At 44.7% G+C, this 26044-nt stretch overlaps 1 long non-coding RNA gene across 1 annotated transcript in view; it reads right to left on the bottom strand.

The window, feature by feature from the left end:
* The window catches only part of LOC148137419 (uncharacterized), a 51643-nt gene extending 26566 nt beyond the window's left edge, over positions 1–25077 (bottom strand). The window contains exons 1-7 of the long non-coding RNA XR_015754342.1: positions 24949–25077; positions 16324–16430; positions 14893–14998; positions 11686–11792; positions 8882–8964; positions 5860–5946; positions 2041–2145 (exon numbers count right to left, since the gene is read on the bottom strand). This is a non-coding gene — a long non-coding RNA (uncharacterized LOC148137419). The remainder of the gene's footprint in view (positions 1–2040; positions 2146–5859; positions 5947–8881; positions 8965–11685; positions 11793–14892; positions 14999–16323; positions 16431–24948) is intronic.
* Between the last annotated feature and the right edge of the window lie 967 nt (positions 25078–26044).

Consider the following 26044-nt stretch of genomic DNA (forward strand, 5'->3'; position numbering starts at 1 on the left):
TATTGTCCTTCATTGCTAGAGGGATGGTTATGTTGCAGCAGTACAGGGTACTGGTGAGGCCACACCTGGAGTACTGTGTACAGGTTTGGTCTCCTTACTTCAGGAAGGATGTACTGGCACTGGAGGGAGTACAGAGGAGGGTCACTAGTTTGAGTCAGGAGTTGAGGGTTGGTGTATGTGGAGAGATTGAGAAAACTGATTCTATAGTCATTGTAATTTAGAAGAATGGGAGGTTGGATAGGAAACAATAAAATTATGAAGGGAGTAGATAAGACAGAAGCAGAGAGGTTATTTCCACTGGGGGTGGGTCAAACTACAGAGCATTACCTCAAAATAAGGGGGAGCAGATTTAGGACTGAGTTCAGGAGGAGTTTCTTCAGCTAAAGGATTGTGAATCTGTGGAATTCCCTGCCGAGTGCAGCATTTGACATTACCAACTTGAATGCCTTTAAGGCAAAAGGTAGATTTGTGAACAGGAAAAGAATTAAGGGTTATGGTGAGAGATCAGGAAAGTGGAGCGGAGGCCATGAAAAGATCAGCCCTGATCTTATTGAATGGTAGAGTAGGCTTGAGGGGCCAGATGAAAGTTCTTGCCTTGTGCCATCAAAATTGGCCTTTGTCCAATTCAGAACCTTAACTTTTAGATCTGGTATATTATTTTCTGTAACTATTTTAAAACTAGTAGAATTATCAGAGACTCCCAACAGTGTGGAAGCAGGTCATTCAGCCCATCACACTGATACTGACCTGGAGAGCCTCCTAAACTCCCCCTGTAACATTGCATTTCCCAGGGCTAGCCAACTTGCACATCCCTGAACACTGTGGGCAATTCAACCTGGACAATCCACCCAACCTGCACATCTTTGGACTGTGGGAGAAAACCAGAGCACCCGGACGAAATCCATGCAGAAAACCCCAATAAGGTGATCATCCCTTTCTTATTTCCCAGTTCCACCTAAATAACTTCACTGGGCGTACTCCCAGGAATATCTTCCCTAAGCAAAAACATAATGCTATCCCGAATCAAAAATGCCACACCCCCTCCTCTCTTGTCCTCCTTTCAATTCTTCCTGTAGCATCTATACCCTGGAACATTAAGCTGCCAGTCCTATCCATCCCTGAGTGATGTCTCTGTAATTGCTATAATATCCCAGTGCCATGTTCAAGACCATACCCTGAGCTCATCTGCCTTCCTGTCAGGCCTCTTCTATTGAAGTAAATGCAGTGCAACTGCTCAGTCCGACTTCATTCTGTGCTTTGCCCTTGCCTGCTTGACTATTTGACTTCTGAACTGTACCAGCCTCAGACATATCTCTTTCCTCACTATCTTCTTGGGTTTACACCCACTCCCTCACTGGTTTAATGCCTCCCGAGTATCACCAGCAAGTCTCCCTGCCTAGATATTAGACACCTTCCAATTCAGGTACAATCCATCCTTCTTATGCAGGTCAACTCTACTCCAGAGGAGATCACAATGATCCAAAAAACGTGAATCCTTTTCCCCTGCACCAGCTCCTTAGCCACTCATTGAGCACCTCCTCTTCCTCTGTAATATGGACATTTTTCAAAATGTCACCATTTATTTCCCCACATTCTATATCTCCCATGTACTTCTTCACAGTAAACACTAATACAAAATACTTGTTTCCTATCTCGCCCATCACCTGCAGCTCCACACAATGGCTGCCTTGCTGATCTTTGAGGGTCTCTATTTTCTCCCTAGTTAGCCTTTTGTTCATGTATTTACAAAAGCCCTTTGGATTATCCTTAACCCTATTCGCCAAAGCTATCTCACATCCCTTTTTTGCCTCCTGATTTCCCTCTTAATTATACTCCTACTGCCTTTATACTCAAAAATGTTTTGGATTGGAATAAATGCAAAATATAACATCCTAACAAAACAAGCGAGGGTAGGACTTACACTCAATAAAAGTAGGGCGTTGAGTAGTGATATGGGAACAAAGAGACCGAGGGCTTCACGTCTTTGAAGTTTGTGTTACATGTAGACAAGGTGGTTAAGAAGGTGCTTAGCACACTTACCGTCATTGTTCAGACCTTTGAGTACAGGAGTTGGGACGTTATGTTGAGGATGTACAGGACGTTGGGGAGGCCTCTTCTGGAATACTCTGTCCAGTTCTGGTTTTGCTGTTATAGGAAGGATATTATTAAATTGGAGCAGGTTCAGAAGAGATTTACCAGCATGTTGCCATGAATGGAGGGATTGTGTTCTAAGGAGAGGCTGGATAGGCTGGGAATTTTTTTCACTGGCGTGCACAAGGTTGAGGGGTGACCTTATTGGAGGTTTACAAAATCAAAGAGTGTAGATAAGGTGAATAGCCGGGGGAGAGGGGGATTCAAAACTCGGGTGCATTCATTTTGAGAAGAAATTAGAAAGATTTAAGAAAAGACATTAGGGTTTTAAAAAAAATTTATACGTGTGAAATGAACTTCCAGAGGAAGTGGTAGCTGTGAATACAATTACAATATTTAACAGACATTCAGATAAGTACATAAATAGGAAATATTTGGATGGATGTGGACCAAGCGGAGGCAGGTACAATTAGTTCAGTTTGGAATTATGGTTGGCATGGACTGGTTGGACCACAGGGCCTGTTTCCTTGCTGTATAACATTATGACTCTAATCCTCACTCTAAATTCCTCCATCCTCAACTCTCCCGATCACTGTCGCCTCATCCAGCCTCACAACTCTTCCTTATTTATATAATTCATCACCAGCCACAGAATGCTCCCTATCTCATGTCCTCCAGTTTCTCAAATCTCTGCGATATGTGCCTTTCTTTAGTTCCAGCCTTGAGGATGCCCTCATTCACTCCAATTGGTTGGAAGACAAACTGGTACGACCTGGTCCTCCAGTACTGCCCTCTGCCCCCTATTGACCTGCGCTGACATCAATCATCGGGGCCCATTGTGAGGTGAGTGGTGGGATCCTCCCTCTCTCTGCCCTGGGATGAGCTTCAACATTCACAGTCAATGGGGCAGTATCACGAGCACAGGGGCTGGGGCTATTCAGCCCATTTGGGCTGTACCCTCTCCCTCTGGAGATGCTGCAAAACTGTCCCAATTCCCTTCCCATTTGCCCATAGCCCCCCAAATCTTCCCTTAAAAAGTAAAATTCCAAATCTGTTTATGAATAACTGCTGAGTCTGTGTCCAGCTGTCATTCAGACTGTTCCAGATACTCAGAACTTACTGAATACAATAATGTTCACATATTCACATTATTTGCCAATTACTTGAAAATAGTTACTAAAATTGTGACATTGTTAACAATTCCTGTCTCTCTGCAGATTAGATATCCTAGAAACAAATTTGCACCTGGTCAAAATCACTGCTTAACCTTCTCAGCTCCAAGGACAATTATCTGTGCTTCTGCTAGCTCTCCACAAAAGAGGAACACATCTTATTTTCATTTATTAGTGTCAGAGATGTACAGCACAGAAACAGACCTTTGGTCCAATTTGTCCATGCCAACTAGGAATCCTCAACAAATGGAGCCCCATTTGCCAGCTATTGGTCCATATAATTGGAAACTCTTCCTATTCATGTACCCAACTGGATGCCTTTCAAAATGTTGTAATTGTATCAGCCTCCACTACTTCACCTGGCAGCTCATTCCACACATACACCACACACAGCTTGAAAACTTTGCCCCTTAGATCCGTTTTTAATCTTTGCCCTCTCAACTTAAGCCCATGTGATCTTATTTTGAACCCACCTAACTGGGGGAAAAGACCCTGGCTGTTCACCTTATCCATGCCCTTCATGATTTTATAAATCTCCATGAAGTCACCTCTCAGTCTTTGACTCTCCAGGGAAATTAACCCTGGCCTATTCAGCCTCTCCCTGTAGCCCAAATCCTCCAACCCTAGCAAAGTCTTTGTAAATCTTGTCTGAACTCTTTCAAGATTCACAACATCCTTTCCAAAACAGGGAATTTCGAACTTCTAACATAATTCCTGAAATGGCTTAATCAATATCCTGTCCAACCACAATTTGACATCCCAGCTTCTGTACTCAATGCTTTGACCAATAAATATAAGCATACCAAACACCACCTTCACTAGTCTGCCTACCTGTGACTCTACTTTCAAGGAACAATGAACCTGCACTCCATGGTCTCTATGTTCAGCAACATTCCCAAGGACTTTACCATTAAGTGTACAAGTCCTGCCCTGATTTGCCTTTCCAAAATACAACAGCTCGCATTTATCTAAATTGAACCCAGTCTGCCATTCCTCGCTCCAATGGCCCATCTGGTCAAGATACTGTTGCATTCTGAACTAACCTTCTTCATTGTCCACTACACCTCCAATTTTGGTGTCTTCTGTAAACCCACTGACCATATCTCATATATTCACATCCAAGTCATTTATTTAAGGACCCAATATCCATTCCTGCAGGACAATGCTGCTCACAGGCCTCCAGTCCGCAAAGCAATCCTCCATCACCACCCTCTGCCTCCTACCTTCAAGCCAGTTTTGTATCCAAATGGCTGGTTCTCCCAACATTTCATGTTACCTAACCTTGCTAACCAGTCTGCTTTGTGGAACATCGTTCAGTGTCCATATAGACAACGTCCACAGTCTGCCTTCATCAGTCATCTTTGTCACATCTTCAAAAAAAACTCAATCAAGTTAGAGAGAGAGAATTTCCCACACACAAAGCCATGTTAACTATCCCTAATGAATCCTCGTCTTTCCAAATACATGTAAATCCTGTCCCTCAGAATTCCTTCCAACAACTTACCTACCACTGACGTTAGGTTGACTGTTCTCTTGTTCCCTGGCCTTTCCTTACCACCTTTTTTAAATAATGGCACCCATCTTCCAGCACCTCACCTGTCACAAACAATGATATAAATACCTCAGGGAGGGGCACTGCCATCACCTTCCTAGCTTTCCACAAATTTCTGGGATACACCTGATCAGGTCCCAGGGATTTATCCACCTTGCTACTGTTTAAGACATCCTCTGTAATATACACACTTTTCAAGTTATCACTATTTATTTCTCCAAACTCTCTAGAATAGAATAGCATAGTATTTCTCCCACCTCCTGTTGTTCCATAGATGTCCTTGTTGATCTTTAAGGGGTCCTATTCTCTGTCTGGTTATTATTTTATCCTTAATGTATTTGTAGAACCTCATTGGATTCTCCTTAAACTATTTCCTAGAGGTAGTTCAAGTCCCCTTTTTGCTCTCCTGATTACCCTCGAGTATATTCCTGTAAAAACGTGATCCTGTACTCCCAATTCCTCCGCCTCTGCCATATCTGTTCCCAGGAGAAGCAATTCCACTCCAGGACATCCCAGAAAGGTTTCCTCTTTCAAGGACCGCATTTCCCTCCCACTTGATCAACAATGCACTCCAAAGCATATCCTACACTTCCTGTACCTCCGCCTTCCCCCCACCCCTCCAACCACAATAAGAATATAATCTCCCAGTCCTCACCTGCCACCCACTAATCTCCATGAACCTCTGCTATGTCCGCTACCTACAGTCAGACCCCACCACCAGGGATATATCTCCCTCCCCAGCCCTTTCTATCTTCCGCAGAGACCATGGGATCTTTGGTACTGATGTGCTGCCCCACGGATACCTCAGTCACTCACCCTGCCAAATGACCTAGTGAGATTATCACTAGATGGATAATCCAGACACCCGGATAACGTTCTGGGGCCCAGGGTCTGGATCCCGTCACAGCAGACAGTGGAATGTGAATTCAATAAAAATTTGGAATTAAGAATCTATTAAAGACCATGAATCATTGTTGATTATTGCGAAAAAAAACCTCATCAGGTTCACTAATATCCTTCAGGGAAGGAATCTGCCATCCTTACCTGGTCTGGCCTACATGTGACTCCAGACCCACAGCAATGTGGTTGACTCTTTACTGCCCTTTGGGCCCAGCCAGTGTCACCCTCATCCTGTGAATGAATAACAAAGAAGGTCAAGTCTTGTATACAACCATACTATTCTTACAGATAAGTGATCTCTAAGTAAATTTGCTTCTCAACTCCCTGCTGACTATTGGGGAAGGGGGAGGGGGGGTCAATAGTACCATCCCAATAAGGAAATCATCCCTTTCTTATTTCTCAGTTCCACCTGTATAACCTGCCTGGATGTACTCCCAGGAATACCCTCTTGAAGCCCAGCTGTAATGTTATCCCTAATCAAAAATACCTCTCCCCCTGCTCTGTTACCCCCTTTCTATCTTTGCTACAGCATCTATACATTAAGCTGCTGGTCCTATCCATCATTAAGTCATGCCTCTGTAATTGCTATAATATCCCAGTGTGATGTTCAAAACCATACCCTGAGCTCCTCTGCCCGACCTATCGGGCCTCCTGCATTGAAATAAATGCAGTGTAACTGCTCATTCTGTGCCTTGCCCTTGTCTGCCTTGACTGTTTGATGTCTGAACTGTACCAGCGTCAGACTTAGCTCTTCCCTCACACTCTCTCTGGGTTTACCCACATTCCTTCACTGGTTTAATGCCTCCTGAATAGCACTAGCAACTGTTCCCTTCCAGTGCCAGTACAATCCATCCTTCTGATGGAGGTCAATTCTACCCCACAAGAGATTCCAATGATCCAACAATGTGAACTCTTCTATTCCTATGTCATTGATACCAATAAACAACAGCCTCCCCTCAAAATGGTTATTCTCCCCTTTAAGAATATTCTGCTCCCTCTCTGAGACATCCTTATACAAAAATTACATATTCGAATAATAAACCTTACACTCATCAGGTCATCATAAAAGGATTACATGACACATTGAAGGTTTGGGGAGACCTTTTGAGAGAATGCGATGATTCAAAGGAGAATTTTTAAGCAGCAAATGGGATTGATCTGGAACACAATACTCTCACACACAATGTGAATATCCAGATCCTGATATACTGAGTAATTCAATCAGAGTTTAGCAGAATATTTACTGAGATTACCATCTGAATGTCCACCTGTAATATCCTGTAATACAAGTTTATAAAATCTGTCACTATCAGTTCAAGTTAGAAACTCACACCATCCCCTCCTCGTGGCCCAGGATTACTGTACATATTACCCTCGAGGACATCAGCAGTCAACTCAGGGGGAAATCTGTGGGTTTCTAGGAGATTCCAAAGCGTATCCCTAAAAAGATAGCAACTCTGCCTGCTTCCCACTGCCCAGTGTTCCCAGTAAATGTTTGGAAGAATGGGAAGGGGGGATATCTCCTAGAAAAGGCATAACTGTAAAGGTCTAAGAGGATTATGAAAAGAGAGAGATGCATAGGAGAAGGGGGCAACAAGTTGCCAGATGGGGCGTAACTTGGAAAAGTGGGAAGTTGCTCATTTTGGAGGAGATAATAAAAGAACAAAGTGCTATTTAAATGGTGGAAACTGTAGAAAGCTGCACAACAAAGGGACCAGGGGTAATTGTTCAGGAAACACAGAAAGCTACCACACAGTTACAACAGGGAATCAGGAAGAGGAATTGAATGTTTTGTTTTAAAAGTTTTCAGTATTAGAGTTTGGAGTATACACCTGAGAGTAACGTGTGGAAGTGCTGGTGAGACCACCATATCTGCAGTAATGAGAGCAGTTTTGGTCCCTTTAGATAAGGAAATGTGTCACTTTATTGGAGGCATTTCAGGGAAGATTCAATGAGATGATCCCTGGTTTGGAGGGATTATCTTTTAAATGAAGGCTAAAAAGGTTGGGACTCTACTCACTGGATTTTGGAGAAAGAGAGGTGATCTCATTGAGACAGATGGGATTCTTAAGGGGTTTGACAGGATAAATACTGAGAGGATGCGTCTGAGGGTAAATACTGAGAGGGGAGTCTGAAACCAGATTCTGAGTCACGGAATCAAGGGTTCTGTTTTGGATTCAAGTTTAAGGTGATACAGACGCGGGTAAGGGGTTTCAGTAGCAATGGAGCTGGGGTGAGGTGGAGAAAAGCAACGTTTAAGAGATTGGAATTCCTGGTGTTGTGATTGTGTGGATGTCTGATAAGAAGGTCACCTTGGGGTCAGATATAACAGCAATATTGTGAAGAGTGTTGTTCTGCCTCAGACAGTTCCCAGGGGGAGGGAGGGGCTCAGCAGAAAGGTAAAGGTAAGGCAATGGGTTTAACCGTGACAATGTTTCATTGGAGGAAATTGCAGCTAATCGAGTAGAGGGAATGTGATAAGCAGTTTGATAACTGAGTAATAGTGGAGCAATGGAGAGGGATGATGGGGAGGGAGAGCTGGGCATCGTCAGTGTACATGTCAAACCTAACACAGTGTTTTTGGATGATATCACCTCCTGGCACGATGTACGTGAGATACAGGAGAGACCAAGGATAGATCGTTGAGGGACACCAAATGCAAGGAATTCAGAAAGGAAAGGGAGAGTGGAGATGGAGCAGGATTTTCCAACAACGGGGAGGTCAAATATTAGTTTTTCACAGAATGGGAGAGAAGGACATAACCAAAAAAGACCAACAGACAAAACAAGGAACAATATCTATAAATTGGCGAGGGGGGGGGGGGGGATGAGGCGGCAGTGGAGGAAAGAGAGTTGGAAAGTGAGTTTAGCGAGATTAGGGTAAAGGGTCAAGGTGAGCTCTGATAAGGCTTGACAAGAGACTGGAGAAAGATGTAAGTTTAGGACAAAAACCAGGAACACCATGTGAGGCAGTTTGGCTCAGTGGGCTAGTGGGAGGGAGAGAAGCAGCAGAGGCAGCTGATTGAATTATCTCAGTCTTAGTGACAGAGAAACTCCATTGCTCCTCACTCGTTGTTGGAGGGGAGGATGGAGGAGACAGGATGATGGACAGTGTTTTACAAAGAAACAAAACCAGGGTTAGTGATATTTAAAATGAGTGAACAAACCTGATGTATTTAGCTTTTATCCAGAATATTAAAACAAATGACTGAAGTCCTTGTTCGAATTCCATTTTGGCAGATGGTGGAATCTGAAGTCAAGAAAAAAATAACGTATTAGGAATCTTCTGATCTCCATGAAACCATTGTCAATGGCGAAACAAATCCTGCCAACTTGACAGCGGCCCAGCCAGCTACTCACTGTATTAATCACTGCAAAGTCTCAACAAAGGAATGAAACTGGATGGACCAGTTGGCAACTAACAAGGCACCAGAAATTACAACTACAGAATCAGCCCTCTCAATGCTGCAACGTCCTCCTCACTAACATATGGTTTTTGGTGCCAAAATGTGGAGAGCTGTCTCACAGACTAGTCAAGGAACAGCCTGACATAGTCATACTCACAGAATCATCCCTTACAAACAATGACCAGACACCACCATCACCATCCCTAGATATCGAGAGTGTGGTGCTGGAAAAGCACAAAATCAAGCAGTATCCGAGGAGCAGGAGAATCGATGTTTCGAGCCTAAGCCCTTCATCAGCCTGACCTGCTGTGCTTTTCCAGCACCAGACTCTTGACTCTGATCTCCAGCATCTGCAGTCTTCACTTTCTCCTGAAATCTCTGGATATGTCCTGTCCCACCGGCAGGACAGACCAGGCAGAGGTGGTGGCACAGTGGTGTACAGACAGGGAGGATTTGCCCTGGGAGTACACAGCATTGGCTCCGGAGACCAGGAAGTCTCATGGCTCCTGCTGATTACCACGTCCCATCCTCCCTTGGCTGATGAATCACTTCTCCTTCACGTTCAACAACATTTGGAGGAAGCACTGAGGCAATAAAATGGTGTCAAATGTACTCTGGGTACAGGATTTCAATGTCCACAATCGAGGACATTCTCTGCAACAGAATTACTGACTGAGCTGGCTAGGTCCTAAAAGGACATAGCTGCTCAACTGAGTCTGCAGTGGGTTGTGAGGGAACCAACAAGAGTGTAAAACATACTTGATCTCATTGTTATGAATTGACCAGCTGCAGATACATCTGGCCATGACAGTATCAGTATGAGCGACCATCAAACATTCCTTTTGGAGACAAAGTTGAGAAAAGTTAAAGTTGAGAAAAACCTCCATTATCACCGTTCTAAATGGGACAGACTTCGAAGAGATGTAGGATCTCAAACTGGGTATCTTTGAGGCACTGTGGGACATCAACAGCAGCAGAACTGTACTCCAGCACAATCTGTAATCTCATGGGTTTGTACATCCCGCACTCACTCATCACAATGGACAGTAAAGGAGGGCATGCCATGAGCAGCACCAGGCAGACTTAAAAATGAAGTGCCAACCTGGTGAAGCTATCAAACAGAACTACCTGCATATCAAACAGCATCAGCAGCAAGCAACAGAGCTAAGTGATCCTACATCCAATGGAACAGATCGGAGCTCTGCAGTTCTGCCACACCCGGTTGTGAACGGTGATGGACAATTAAACAACTCACCGGAGGAAGCATCACAGATAACCCCACCCTTACACACCCATGCACCAGATAAGATGACAGCATTTGCAGCAATCTTCAGCCAGAAGTGCAAAGTAGGATGATCCATCTCAGCCTTCTCCAGTGGTCTCTAACATCACAGAAGCGAGTTTTAAGCCAGTTCAGTTGAGTTTGAATAACATCAAGAAATGGTTAAGTAGTGCAAAGGCTACTGGCCCTGCCAATATCCTGGCAATAATAGTGATGGCTTGTGCTCCAGAACTTGCCACCCACCAAGCCACGTACTGCTCCAGCACTGGCATCTACCGACAATGTGGAACATTGCCCAGGGATGTTCAACACAAAAGCACAGGGCAATCCAACCCAAGCAATTTCCATCTATCAGTCCACACTCGATCAGCAGTAAAGTGATGGAAGATGTCATCAACAGGGCTACCAAACAGCAGCTGCTCAGCAACAGTCAGCTGAGTGACACTCATTTTAGGCACCACCAGGGCAACTCAGTTCCCGATTGTGTTACCGCCCTGATTCACAATCTGGCAACCAGCTGAATCCCAGAGGTGAGGTGAGTGTGATAACTCAGTCCCACTCCAAGACCACTATTTCTAGCTGATTCCACCCTTGTCTCAGCTCATATACTTTCATCCACCTTGTGTTATCTCCAGACTTCATTTTCCAAACACACTCAGGGCTAGCTTCCCACATTCAACCTCCCTGTAATCTCAAGAAAGTCTGAATCTCTGCTTGTTGATTCATCAAAAGGCTCCTAATTATAATCAACAGCATACAGCCATAGGGATGTACAGCAAGGAAAGAAACCTTCGGTCCAACCCGTCCATGCCGACCAGATACCCCAACCCAATCTAGTCTCACCTGCCAGCACTTGGCCAATATCCCTCAATTTAAAATTCTCACACTTGATTTAATTCCTGGCTGTGATAATCCCTAGCTCCCTGCACCACACACACTTTGAGACCTCGACAATCCATTTTCTTCGAGACTCCCAACCATTTGTTAATTCATTACTTCACCTGTGTGGCTGTTCCTACAGTTGCTGAAGCAGCATGGTCTGAAATTCGCAGCCAAAACCTCATAGGTCTGCTTTCCACCTTTAAGACATCCCTCAAAACAATTTGGCAATGCTTTTGGTCACCTGACCTAATATCTCCATCTCTGGCCTTATGTCTAAAGTTCTCAATCGTATTTTTGTGAAATTATAAGCATGATAATAAAAATACAAACTGTTGTTGATTTGGACATTATTTTCAAATCATCACTGTTGCTGTAATGAATACTCTGTAATGTCTCTTACCCAACCACATTGTGGGAGCACCTTCACCACACAAACTGCAGCTGTACAAGAAAGTCAAACATCACCCTCTCCACAAGCAACAGGGCTTTGGCATTAATCACTGGTATCTGTGGAAGGAGAAACACAGTTGATGTTTCAGGGAGTGCAAAATGGATTAGAGGGAATGAAAATGGTGCAGAATTTGAGAGTCAGAAATGGAAGGAAAATACCACTTTGTCAAGATCTAGCTTCCTCAGTCTCGAACCATTTTTGGTCTGTTTATTACTGCATTATTACTTTTATAGACCCTTTGTAAATGAGTTTTTCGCTGCCCGAAACGTCGATTCTCCTGTTCCTTAGATGCTGCCTGACCTGCTGCGCTTTTCCAGCAACACATTTTCAGCTCTGATCTCCAGCATCTGCAGTCCTCACTTTCTCCTCTAATTTTGAGATGGAATATTATTTTGAGTTAAATTTTGTTTTTAAACTGAGACGTGCTGTGTAACTCAAGTGTGGAAACTGTGCTCATGTTTGCAATGTACCTTTCACTTTTGGAGATTATTTACAAAACAGATCGGAAAAATACTAAAGTTCAATATAGAAAGCACAGTGCTGGAGAACCGCAGGTCCAGCAGCATCTCTGAGGGAAATAAAACATTGTAAGCTCCAAGTCTCATGACCATTTGTCCGTTCAGACGAAGAGTCACTGAAATTGTAATGTAACATTATTTTTCTCTTCACCGATGCCCTCAGAACTGCTGAGTTTCTCCATCACTTTGTTTCTGGGGTTCAGATCTCCAGCACCTGCAGTTTATTGTTTTGTCATAGATCCTATGATTTGACTTGGGGAGCGAGAGGGGGCAACTGTGATCAACTAGAATAAAACTCCCCAACCATGAAAAAAAACACAGTTCTTTACACTTTGCAAAACACGACTGTAAATAAGAAATGCAATTAAGCTAAGTGCAAGATGGTATACCACCTGCCTTGTCTCAAACTTGCTACTCATCTTTGAGGACTAATCTGTCAGAATTGTGTTTGCTCCCTTCCTTTGAGATCACAGTCCACAAATGTCCCAGTTCCAATTCCTGGGCCGGGCCCAGTTACCACATTGCAGTGGGGTGGGGAACTTTGTGTCAGCCTGAAGTTTTTGTGAACAACAACATTGCAGGTTGAAGTTGACGGTTTTGACGAATATTGCGTCATCAAACTTGGAGGAAATCCTTCCGAATGTATTGATTAACTGGACTGAGACTGTTTACATGCAGCCCTGTTAGTAGTGCTGTAATATTCTCAGTTACTAATCACACAACACCAGGTTATAGTCCAACAGGCTTCATTGGAAGCATACTAGCTTTCGGAGCACCGCTCCTTCATCAGGTGATTGTGGAGGGCATAATTCTAAGGCACGGAATTTATAGCAAAAATTTAGTGTGATGTAACTGAAATTATCCATTGAAAAATACCTCGATTGTCTGTTGAGTTTTTCATCTGTTCGAATACCATGATAGTTTCACTTCTTTCATGTGTAAATCACAAAACCTTTTTTTAAAAGTTGCACTCCTGACAGTGGCCCATCAAATCACTCATTGTATTAATCACTGCACAGTCTCAACAAAGGAATGAAACTGGATGGACCACATTACATCTACCAATGCACTGGAAAATACAACAACACAATCAGCCCTCTTGACCCTGCAACTTCTGTCTCACTGTGGGCCAAAACAGCAGCAGAACTGTACTCCAGCCCAATCTGAAATCTCATGGCCTGGTATATCCCCCACTCAACCATTAACATCAAGCCAGGGGATCAACCCTAGTTCAATGGAGAGTTCCACAGGGCATGCCAGGAGCAATACCAGGCATACCTAAAAATGTGGTGCCAACCTGGTGAAGCTACCCAACCTGCATGCCAAACAGCGCAAGCAACACCAAATAGAACTATGTGATCCAACAACCAATGGATCAGATCTGAGCTCTGCAGTTCTGTCACGCCTAGTCAGGAATGGTGATGGACAATTAAACAACTCACTGCAGGAAGCATCACAGATATCCCCACCCTTACTGATGGAGGGGTCTCACACATCCATGCAAGATAAGACAACAGCATTTGCAGCAATCTTCAGCCAGCAGTGCCAAGTGGATGAGCCTTCTACATTGGTCCCTGACATCACAGATGTGAATCAACTTGGTTGAAAACTTATTTCAAATCAGATCAAGAAATGGAGAAGTAGTGTAAAGGCTGTCAGCCCTACCAACATTGTGGCAATAATACTGATGGCTGTGCTCCAGAAATTGCTGCCCACCAAGACAAGTCCAGCACTGGCACCTACTGCCATTGTGGAACATTTCCCAGGGGATGTTCAACACAAAAACGCAGGACAGAGCCAACCCAGCCAATTTCCCTCCATCAGCTGACACTCGCTCAGCAGTGAAGTGATGGAAGGTGTCATCAACAGTGCTGTCACGCAGCTGCTCAGCAATAACCTTCTGTGACACCCAGGTCGGGTTCTGCCAGGGCCACTCAGTTCCTGATCTTGTTACAGACTTGATTCACAAACTGACAAACAGCTGAATTCCAGAGCCCAGTCCCACTCCAAGACCACTATTTCGACTTCAGTGATATCACCTGACCTCACCACAGTCTCAGCTCATTTACTGAAACTCTCATTCATTCATTTTGTTAACTCTAGATTTCGTTATCTAAACCCTCTCCTGGCCAGCATACCACAATCACCCTCCCTATAATCTCCAGAATATTGAAAACTCTACCGCCCAAGTGCTCACTTGTACCAGAACTTGCTGATCCATCAAAAGGCTCCCATTTACAAGCAACAACAATTTACTTTCACACCCCTGACTTAATTCCTGGCTGTAATCATTCCTATCTTCCTGCACCACACACCCTTTCATATCTCAATAACTCATTTTAGTTTAGACTCCCAATGATGTGTTTATTTTTGAGTTCAGCTGTGTGACTGTTTCTATAGATTCCAAGGCAACACGGTCTGGAATTCCCACCCTCCAAGATCTGTTTTCTTCCTTTAAGGCATTCCTGAAAAAATTGCTTATTTGGCAATGGTTTTGGTCACCGGACATAATATTCTCCAGCTGTGGCCTTATGTCAAAAGTTCTCAATATTTTTTGTGAAACTAAAAACATGCTGATTTGTACAGATATCTTCTACTTTTCACTATCGCTGAGTGAATAACCTGTAATGTCTCTTACCCAACCACATTGTGGGAGCGCCTTCACCATTCAAACTGCAGATGTACAAGGAAGTCAAACATCACCCTCTCCACAGGCAAAACAGCTTGGCAATGATCACTGGTATCTGTGGAAGGAGAAATACACATGATGTTTCAGGGAGTGCAATATGAATTATAGGGAATGAAAATTGTGCAGAATTTGACTGTCAGAAATGGAAGAAAAATCCACTCACTATTGGAAAAAAGAATTCTTGACTGTCAAAGATATTGTGGAAAAAATAACCTAATAATGGAGCAGAATACGGTCAGGAGTCAGGCAGCAGTGGACAATCCATTTACAAAAAGGTCTGTGAACATGGTAGTAAAATACTAAACATGGCAAAAATACACTCATGTGAGACTGAGGAAGCTAGATAATGAACAAGTGGACATCAAGGAGCCCAGAGGTGAATCAGAGCAGTGTTCACTTTTATGATCCCACAGTCAGAGATGTCTAGCACAAAAACAGACTCTTCAGTCCAACCCATCTATGCAAACCAGATATTCTAACCTAAACTATTCCCATTTGCCAGCACTTGACCGACATCCCTCTGAACCCTTCCTATTCAAATGCCTTTTAAATGTTACAATTTTGGTTGCCCTTTAGGCTCCTTTTGAATTTTCCCCTCTCACCCTAAACCTATATCCTCTAGTTCTGGGCTCCACCACCCCAGGGTAAACACCTTGTCTATTTACACTATCCATGCCCCTCACAATTTTATAAACCTCTTCAACATCACACCGCAGCCTAAGACACTCCAGGGAAAATGGCCCCAGCCTATTATGCCTTTCCCTGCAACACAAACCCTCCAACCCTGGCAACATCCTTAAACAATCAATTCTCAAACCTTCCATGTTTCAGTGCCTCTTTCTGATAAGAGGGAGACCAGAATTGCACACAATATTCCAAAAGTGGCCTAACCAATGTCCTGTACAGCTCCTTTACTCAATGCTCTAACCAACGAAGGGAAGAATCCCAAACAATTTCTTCACTATCCTATCTACCTGTGACACTTTCAAGGAACTATGAACCTGCATTCCAAGGTCTCTTTGTTCATCAAGACTCTCCAAGACCTTACAATTCAGTGTGAGCCCTGCTCTGATTTGCTTTTCTAAAATGCAGCACCTCACATTTATCTAAATTAAACCCTATCTGCCACTCCGCAGCCCATTGGCCCATCTGATCAATATCCCATTGTATTCTGAGACAACCTTTATCACTGTCCAAAATACCTCCAATTTTGGTGTCATCTGCAAACTTACGAACCATACCGGCTCTATTCACATCCAAATCATTTAAATGGATGAAGAAACAAATCCAGAAAAAAAACATCCATTTCTCTGGGTTTGAATGTGCTCTGGGTAAATCCTGCCCTATGACTCTCTACCAGGGAGGGCTGCACATACACACCTCTGAACTTTGCCCCCGACAAAGCTGGCGGCCGCGCACGTGTCCAGTGAATCTTTGCCCCGAATAAAGATGGCGGAAATCACACGATGAGGTTATTTTCCAGTTTACTGCAAAAACGGGATTGTAAGTTTCAAATTTGTATTTTCCGATGTGCACCAAATGTTTGTAAAACCTCTCAGCCCATACCAACACCATTTCCGTCCAACTTCCTGCTGTTTATTTCTTTCCTTACCAACAGCTCTCCATCCACACGTCCCGCACATCTGCGTCCACCCTGAGGATGATCACGTGGTATAGTCTAGTCCCGTCCCTCATTTACTCTGATTGGTCGGAGGACCAAATGCCCCGCCAGGTCCTCCAGCTCTGCCCCTGCCTTTCCATTGGTCTTCCGCTGACATCAATCACCCGGGGCCCATTGTGGCCTGGAGCATGCGCACTGCTTCGTGGCTTTTGTTGCTGTTTATCAGTTACAAGAGTGAGACACAAAGTTAAAAATCACACACCCACCTGATGAAGAAGCTGCAAAGCGAGCGCTTCCAAATAAACCTGTTGGACTATAACCTGGTGTTCTGTGAATTTTAATTTTGTCCATCCTAATCCAACACCAGCACCTGAAAGTCACGAGTGCGGGAGGAATGCAAAATATAACAACAAAAGAACTAGGAACAGGAGAAGGCCGTCCTGCCCTTTGAGTCTGTTCTGCCATTCATTAAGATCATGGCTGATCATTTCGTGGGCGCAGAACCATTTACCAACGTTCTCACAATATCCCTTAATTAATTAGTTATTTCTTTAAAAAAAAAGTTACCTTAGCTTCAAAAATGTTTACTGAACTAGCATCAACTACTTCCCTGGGCAATGAATTCCATCGAGATCAAGAAGTTTCTTCTCAAGTCAGTCCTAAATTTGCTGCCTGTAATCTTGAGGTGATGCCCTCTTGTCCTGGCTTCATCTGCCAGTGGAAACATTCTCTCTACTTCTATTTTATCCATTCCATTCATTATTTTGTATGTTTCCCATTCTTCTGATTTCCAATGAATATAATCCCAATCTACTCAGTCTCTTTTAAGCCAACCCCCTCAACTCTGGAATCAACCTAGTTAACCTCCTCTGCACCCCTTCTAGTGCCAGTACATCCTTGAGCAAGTAAGGAGACAGAAACTGCATGCAGTACTCCAGGTGTGGCCTCACCAGCACCCAATACAGCTGGAACATAACCTCTGCTTTTAAACACAATCCCTTCAGCAATGAAGGCCAAAATTCCATTTGCTTTCTGAATTGATTGTTGTACCTGGTAACCAATCTTCATGCAGAAGGTTACTCAGGTGCCCCTGCATAGCAAATGATGCAACTTTTTAAAAATCATGTAATAATCCAACCAACCAAACAGTAGGACTTTACATTTATGAACATTCTATTCTAAATGCCAGACCATTGCCCACTCACTCAATATATTTATGTTCCTCTGCAAAGTTTCACAGTCCTCCGCACACTTTATTCTGCTACTCATCTTAGTGTCATATGCAAACTTTGACGCCCTACATGTGGTCACCAACTCCAAATCATCTGTATCAATTCTAAATAATCGCAGTCCCAACACTGATCCCTGAGGCACACTATTAGTCACTGATTGCCAGCCAGAATAGTACTCACTTATCCCCACACTTTGCTTCCCATTAGTCAACCAATCTTCTATCCATGCTAATACTCTACTCCTAATGCCATGCACCTTTATATTATACAACAGCCTCTTGCACAGCACCTTGTTGAAGGCCTTTTGGATATCCGGGTACACCGCATTCACTATCCCTGTTGTCCACCTTGCTCGAAATGTCTTCATAGAATTCCAAAAGATTTGTGAAGCATGACCTGCCCTACATGAACCCATGCTCTGTCTGTCCAATGGGACAATTTCTATTAAGATTCCCTGCTATTTCTTCCTTGATAATAGACCCAAGCATCTTTCCCACTACAGAGAATAAGATAACTTGTGTATAATTCCCCACCTTTTGTCCACCTCCTTTTTAAAAACGTGGCATCACTTTTGCTGCTTTCCAATCTGCTGGGACTGTCACAGAGTCCAGTGAATTTTGGAAAATTACTGCCAGTGCATTTGCTATTTCTCCTGGCATCTCCTTTAGTACCCTGGGATGCATTCCATCAGGGTCAGAAGACTTTTCTGTCATTAGCTCAATCAACTCCAACAGTCCAACACTAGCTGTTCTGTAATAATGATAGTTTCCAAATCCTCACCTATCTTTGTCTCTTTGCTAATTATTGGCAAGATATTTGTTTCCTCCACTGTGATATCCCATAATTAAATGTTCCTTCTCATTTTCCAAAGGACCAACATTTACTTTAGCTACTCTTTTCTCATTCAATATAAAATTTTGCTATCTGTCTTTATAGTCTGTGCTAGTTTATTTTTCTCATGTTCTATCTTACGTTTCTTTATAGCTCTTCTGTGGCTTTCTGTTGACCTTTAAAGTTTTCCCAGTTCTAGTTTCAGGCTGTTTTTGGCCACTTTGCATGCCTTCTCTTTCAATTTGATCGCTTTCCTTAGATACCCTTCGCAGAGTATGCCTTTTCTTACATTCCTTCCTTTTCACTGAAATATATCATTTCAGGCATATAAAGTGCCTTTGAAAATTTTCCACTGCTCATCAACTGTCCCACCATAAAATCTTTGTTTCCAGTCTACTTTATCCAGGTTCTCCCTCATTCTATTGTAGTTCCCTGTGTTGAAGCACAGGACCAAGTATTAGATTTTATCTTCACACTCTCCATATGTATTCTAAATTCAACCTTACAGTGATCACTTCTTTCAAGAGGATCCCTAACTCTGAGGTCATTAATTATTCCTGTCTCATTGCACAGGGCCAGATCCTGGATAGATTGCTCTCTTGTCAGTTCCATTTCATACTGTTCAAGAAAACTATCATGGATACACTTAATAAACTCAAGGCTACCCTGACTGAGCTGGTTCGATCAATCTACATGTAGATTAAAATCACCCATGGTAATAGCCGTACCATTTTTACAGGCAATAGTTATTTCTTTGTTTATTGCCCATCCCAGTGTGATATTATTTGGTGGCCTGCACACTACACCTGTCAGTGACTTTCTTGTTAGAATTTTGAATGCATCATTCCTGTTTCTCCTAATGTACAGCAATAACAACTACTTGCATTGTATGGAATCTTTCACAATGGCAAATCTCCTAAGGTGCTTCATGGATGATCAAAACGTTGATTAAAGAGAATGATTTTAAAATACATCTTAAAGGAGGATAGAGAAGGTTAGGGAGGGTATTCCACAGACTTCTGCCCTTGACAGCACCATTTGTGGAGTGATGCAGGTGGAGTGGGTTGGAAAGGGAACATGCCAAGGGGAAATGGAGGAGCACAGGCAGTGCATAAGGTCTTAAGGACAGAGGAGGTTCCAGACCAAGTCTGTCTGCCTCATGGAGTTTGAAGCACTACAATGGGTCCATGCATGTCACGTTAGTCGAGGAGAGTATCACGGTGGCTGAGAGAACTTTTGATGAGGACTAGTCTCCTGAGGTAATGTGGGCTGAGGTTAGAAACAGAAGAGGAGAGGTCACACTGCTTGGAGTTTTTTTTTATAGGCCTCCACAGAGTTCCAGGGAGGTGGAAGAGAGGATTAACAAAATTATTCTGGATAGGAGTGAAAGTAACAGGGTGGTCATTATGGGGGACTTTAACTTCCCCAAAATTGACTGGAAATGCTATAACTCTAATACGTTGGATGAATCGGTTTTTATCCAATGTGTACAGGAGTGTTTCCTGACACAGTATGTTGAAGGGCCGACAAGAGGGGAGGCCACATTGGATCTGGTCCTTGGTAATGAACCAGACTAGGTGTTTGATTTAGTTGTAGGTGAGCACTTTGGAGAGTGACCATAATTACGTTAAGTTTAGTTTAGCGATAGAAAGGAATAAGTACATCCACAGGTCAAGAGTTATTGATGGAGCAAGGGCAATTATAATGCTATTAGGCAAGAATTAGATGCACAGAATGGGGTAGAAAAATGCAGGGGATGCAGACAATGGAAATGTGGAGCTGGTTTAAGGAACAGATATTGCATGTCCTTGATAGGTATGTCCCTGTCAGGCAGGAGGAAGTGATAAGGTAAGGGAACCTTGGTTTACTGCAGAAACTGCATCTCTTGTTACGAAGAAGAAGGAGGCTTAGGTGTTGATGAGGCAAGATGGTTCAGATGAGGCGATGGAGAATTACAGATCAGCTAAGAAGGATTTAAAGAGAGAGTTAAAAAGAGCAAAGAGAGGACACGAGCAGTCTTTAACAAATAGAATAAAGGAGAACCCTAAAGCTTTCTATAGGTATGTGAGGAATAAAAAGATGATTAGGGTAGGAATAGGGCCAATCACAGACAGAATAGGAAGATGAGTGTTGACCCTGAGGAGATCGGAGAGATGCTAAATTAACATTTCTCATCAGTTTTCACTCAGGAAAAGGAGAATATTGTAGAGGAGGAGAATGAAGTATGAGATATTAGACTAGAAATTATCAAGGTTAGTTATGAACAGGTGTTATCAATGCTGGAAGGAGTGAAAATAGACAAGTCCTCTGGGCTGGATGGGATTTATCCGAGGATTCTCTGGGAAGCCTTTGGCTTGGATATTGTCTGTAGATTTGGTACCAGAGCACTGGAAAATTGCAAATGTTGTGGCCTTGTTCAAGAAGGGCAGTAGAGATGACCCAGGTAATTATAGACCAGTGAGCCTTACTTCTGTTGTAGGAAAGGTTTTGGAAACGATTATAAGAGATAAGATTTATAATCATCTGGCAAACATCAATTTGATTTCAGATAGTCAACTTGGTTTTGTCAAGGACAGGTCATGGAGTTTTTTGAGAAGGTCACCAAGCTTGTAGATTAGGGTAGGGCATTTGACGTGGTACACATGGACAAAAGTAAAGTCTTTGACAAGGTTCCATATGGTAGGCTGTGGAGAAAATGCAGAGGCATAGAATTGAGAGTGATTTAGCAGTTTGGATTAGAAACTTGCTTTCTGAAAGAAGGCAGCGAGTGGTGGTTGATGGAAAATATTCAGCCTGGAGTCACGTTACTAGTCACGTGCCACCAGGATCTGTTTTGGGACGACTGCAGGTATAGGTGAATGGATTAGGAAATTTGCAGACGACACTAAAGTCAGTGTAGTATTGGACAGTGTGGAAGAATGTTACAGGTTGCAAGGGGACTTGGATAAACTGCAGAATTGGGCTGAGAGGTGGCAAATAGAGTTCAATGCAACTAAATGTGAGGTGATGCACTTTGAGAAGAATAACAGGAAGGCTGAATACTGGGTCAATGGAAAAATTCTTGGTAGTGTGGTGTGCAGAGGGATCATTGAGTCCATGTACATAGATCCCTGAAAGTTGCCACCTAGGTTGATAGTGCTGTTAAGAAGGCAAACGATGTGTTAGGTTTCATTCGTGGAGGGATTGAGTTCCGAAGTTGAAATACCATACTGCAACTATACAAAACGCTGGTGCAGCCACACTTGGAATATTGTGTTCAGTTCTGGTGCCCATATTTCCGGAAGGATCTGGAAACATTGGAAAAGGTGCAGAGGAGATTTACCAGAATGTTGCCTGGTCTGGACGAAGGTCTTGTGAGGAAAGGCTGAGAGACTTGAAACTCTTCTCATTGGCAAGAATAAGGCTAGAGGGGATTTGATAGAGACATACAAGGTGATCAGAGGATTAGAATGGTAGACAATGGAAGTATTTTTCCTAGGATGATGACGTCAGCGTGGGGAGAATGGGGGTGGAACCCTGCTCATGACTCCACCGCCATTCCCCCCACTCCAGTTACAGGCTCCACCCCCATTCGCAGCTCCACACCCACACCAGATCCCAGCTCCCAGCCCTGCCGAGTTTTCACCATCCCTCCAGACCTTCCCCTCAATGAGGACAAACGATCAGTTCTCAGCAAAGGCCTCACCTTCATCCCCCTCCGTCCACGCATCAATGAATTTAATACATGCCGTGACGTCAAACAATTCTTCCGTTGCCTCCGTCTCTGAGCTTACTTTCACAATCAGGACTCCTGCCCACCTTCCGAGGACCCCTTCGCCCACCTTCAACACACTGCATCCACCTGGACACCCCGCGCTCGACCTCTTCATTTCCAACTGCCGCCGGGACATTAACCGCCTCAACCTGTCTACCCCCCTCCCCCACTCACCCTCACAACGCGCAGCCCTGCAATCCCTCTGCTCCAATCCCAACCTCACCATTTCAGCAGCAGATAAAGGGGGCGCAGTGGTAGTCTGGCGCACTGACCTCTACACCGCTGAAGCCAAACGCCAACTCGAGGACACGTCTTCCTACAGCCCCCTCGACCATGACCCCACCCCCATCACCAAACCATCATCTCCCAGACCATACAGAACCTCAACACCTCAGGAGATCTCCCACCCACAGCTTCCAACCTCACAGTCCGGGAACCCCGCACTGCCCAGTTCTACCTCTTTCCCAAGATCCACAAGCCTGACCACCCCGGCCGACCCATTGTCTCAGCATGCTCCTGCCCCAGTGAACTCATCTCTACCTACCATGACACTGTCCTATCCCCCCAGTCCAGGAACTCCCCACATACGTTCGAGACACCACCCACGCCCTCCACCTCCTCCAAGACTTCTGTTTCCCCGGTCCCCAACGCCTCATCTTCACCATGGATATCCAATCCCTCTAAACCTCCATCCGCCATGACCAGGGCCTCCAAGCCCTCCGTTTTTTTTCTCTCCCGACATCCCCAACAGTACCCTTCCACCGACACTCTCATTTGTTTGGCCAAACTGGTCCTCACCCTTAACAATTTCTCCTTTGAAACCTCCCACTTCCTCCAGACCAAAGGGGTAGCCATGGGCACACGTATGGGCCCCAGCTATGCCTGTCTCTTTGTTGGCTACGTAGAACATTCGATCTTCCGTAATTACACCTGCACCACTCCCCACCTCTTCCTCTGCTACATTGATGACTGCATTGGCACCACCTCGTGCTCCCGCGAGGAGGTTGAGCAATTCATCAACTTCACCAACACATTCCACCCTGACCTTAAATTTACCTGGACCATCTCTGACACCACCCTCCTCTTCCTGGACTTCTCCATCGCCATTAATGACGACCGACTTGACACTGACATTTTTTACAAACCCACCGACTCCCACAGCTACCTGGATTACACCTCTTCCCATGCTACCTCTTGCAAAAATGCCATCCCGTATTCCCAATTCCTCCGCCTCCGCCGTATCTGCTCCCAGGAGGATCAGTTCTACCACAGAATACACCAGGTGGCCTCCTTCTTTAGAGACCACAATTTCCCTTCCCACGTGGTTAAAGATGCCCTCCAATGCATCTCGTCCACATCCCGCACCTCCGCACTCAGACCCCACCCCTCCAACCGCAACAAGGACAGAACGCCCCTGGTGCTCACCTTCCACTTCATTAACCTTCGCATAAACCAAACCATCCGCCGACATTTCCGCCACCTCCAAACAGACCCCACCACCGGGGATATATTTCCCTCCCCACCCCTTTCTGCCTTCCGCAAAGACCGTTCCCTCCGTAACTACCTGGTCAGCTCCACGCGCCCCCACAACCCACCCTCCCAACCTGGCACCTTCCCCTGCCACCGCAGGAATTGCAAAACCTGCGCCCACACCTCCTCCCTCACCTCTATCCATGGCCCTAAAGGAGCCTTCCACATCCATCAAAGTTTTACCTGCACATCCACTAATATTATTTATTGTATCCGTTGCTACCGATGCGGTCTCCTCTACATTGGGGAGACTGGACGCCTCCTAGCACAGCGCTTTAGGGAACATCTCCGGGACACCCGCACCAATCAACCACACCGCCCTGTGGCCCAACATTTCAACTCTCCCTCCCACTCTGCCGAGGACATGGAGGTCCTGGGCCTCCTTCACTGCCGCTCCCTCACCACCAGACGCCTGGAGGAAGAACGCCTCATCTTCTGCCTTGCAACACTTCAATCCCAGGGCATCAATGTGGACTTCAACAGTTTCCTCATTTCCCCTTCCCCCACCTCATCCCAGTTCCAAACTTCCAGCTCAGCACTGTCCCCGTGACTTGTCCTGACTTGTCCCATCTGCCTTTCTTCTTTTCCACCTATCCACTCCATCCTCCGACCGCCCCCGACCTATCACCTTCATCCCCTCCCCCACTGACCTATTGTACTCTATGCTACTTTCTCTCCACCCCCACCCTCCTCTAGCTTATCTCTCCACGCTTCAGGCTCTCTGCCTTTATTCCTGATGAAGGGCTTTTGCCCGAAACATTGATTTTACTGCTCCTCGGATGCTGCCTGAACTGCTGTGCTCTTCCAGCACCACTAATCCAGAATCTGTTCCCCACCACAATCGTGATATCTGGCTGTGCACAAGGAGGAGTGGCACAGTCTGTACTGGGATGCCCTGGGGCCCTAAAACACATGGTAAAGACTAAAATCACCAGAGCATTGAGAGCCCCACCACATTGTTTGCATGTTCTATTGTTTTTACTCTGTTCCTGCCTTTCCTTGTTTTTTTCTTAATAAAATTGTTATTACACACACACCTGCACAAGCTGTGGAATGAACTCAGGCCTCTCGATTCAAGTTTCGGGATATTTTCACCACATCACAAGGCATCGACTCTAACTTCCCTTGTCCCTAAGCCTGCTGAGTCGCGCCCGAATCAACTCCGCAATTGGGCGGGGCGGAACAGGAGGACCGAGCAGCGGCCGGTCGTCTAACCAGAGTGAGTGAGGAGCGGGGCCAAAGCATTCTCGGGGAGTGAACGCTTCAGGATTGGTCAGAAAGCAAACTATTTTGCAGGATTGATCATTCTCACTACACAGTGGAGCATTAAACCTCTCCCATGAATCAATGTGAGATTTTAAAGAAATAGTTGAGACGTAAATCTGATAACCTACATTAGGGAGATTTAAACAACCCTTAGATAAACACATGGGTGATTTTGCAATAGTGTAAGGGGACGAGCTGAGAGTAATTCACAGGTCAGTTTACACAACTCGAGGAAGAAACTTATTTTCAAACTCCCAGAGCGATTGGTAATTTACATATCTGGCTAGTATGGTTAAGTTGGACCGAACAATCTATTTTCATACTAATCATCTCAATGACTGTATCTCGACAGAGCAATTGTGAATGACTTCACCCATGATCCTTTGCAGATATGAATATTCTCTATAGACTGACCGATAATCTCAGACGCACGCGCAGTTTGGTTTCTATGTGGAGCATGCGCAGTGTCACATTGATCATTACACAGAGACATGGAGCTGCTTTCTCCGGCAGCGGCTGCGATCGGCTTCAGAGCCAGTTTGCGGGAGCCTCGCAAGGAGAAAGGAGCAGAGAGATTTCACAAGTCCTGGATACAGGTTAAAAATAACTCGAAAAACACCCTCCAGGCCCGTGTAAGGAGGCGACGGTCTCTGATCAGCGGCCCAGAGTCACGGTCGCCATTTGTTTGAGGGAAGAGGGCGCGCGGGCCTCAGGGTCGCCATCTTGAGAAGGTCAAGGTGCAGGAGGGCGGGGTTATCGGGGTCTGTAGAACAATCAGAGGAAAGGGAAGACCCATTGTTATTGATTCATTCCACGGACACAGCGTCACTGGGCGGTCCCGCAGGAATATCCTCTCTCAGGCCTGCT

The sequence above is a fragment of the Chiloscyllium plagiosum genome, unplaced genomic scaffold, assembly GCF_037043375.1.
Source record: "Chiloscyllium plagiosum isolate Xiang-an unplaced genomic scaffold, Cpla_swu_hap1 HiC_scaffold_44, whole genome shotgun sequence".
Taxonomy (NCBI): Eukaryota; Metazoa; Chordata; class Chondrichthyes; order Orectolobiformes; family Hemiscylliidae; genus Chiloscyllium; species Chiloscyllium plagiosum.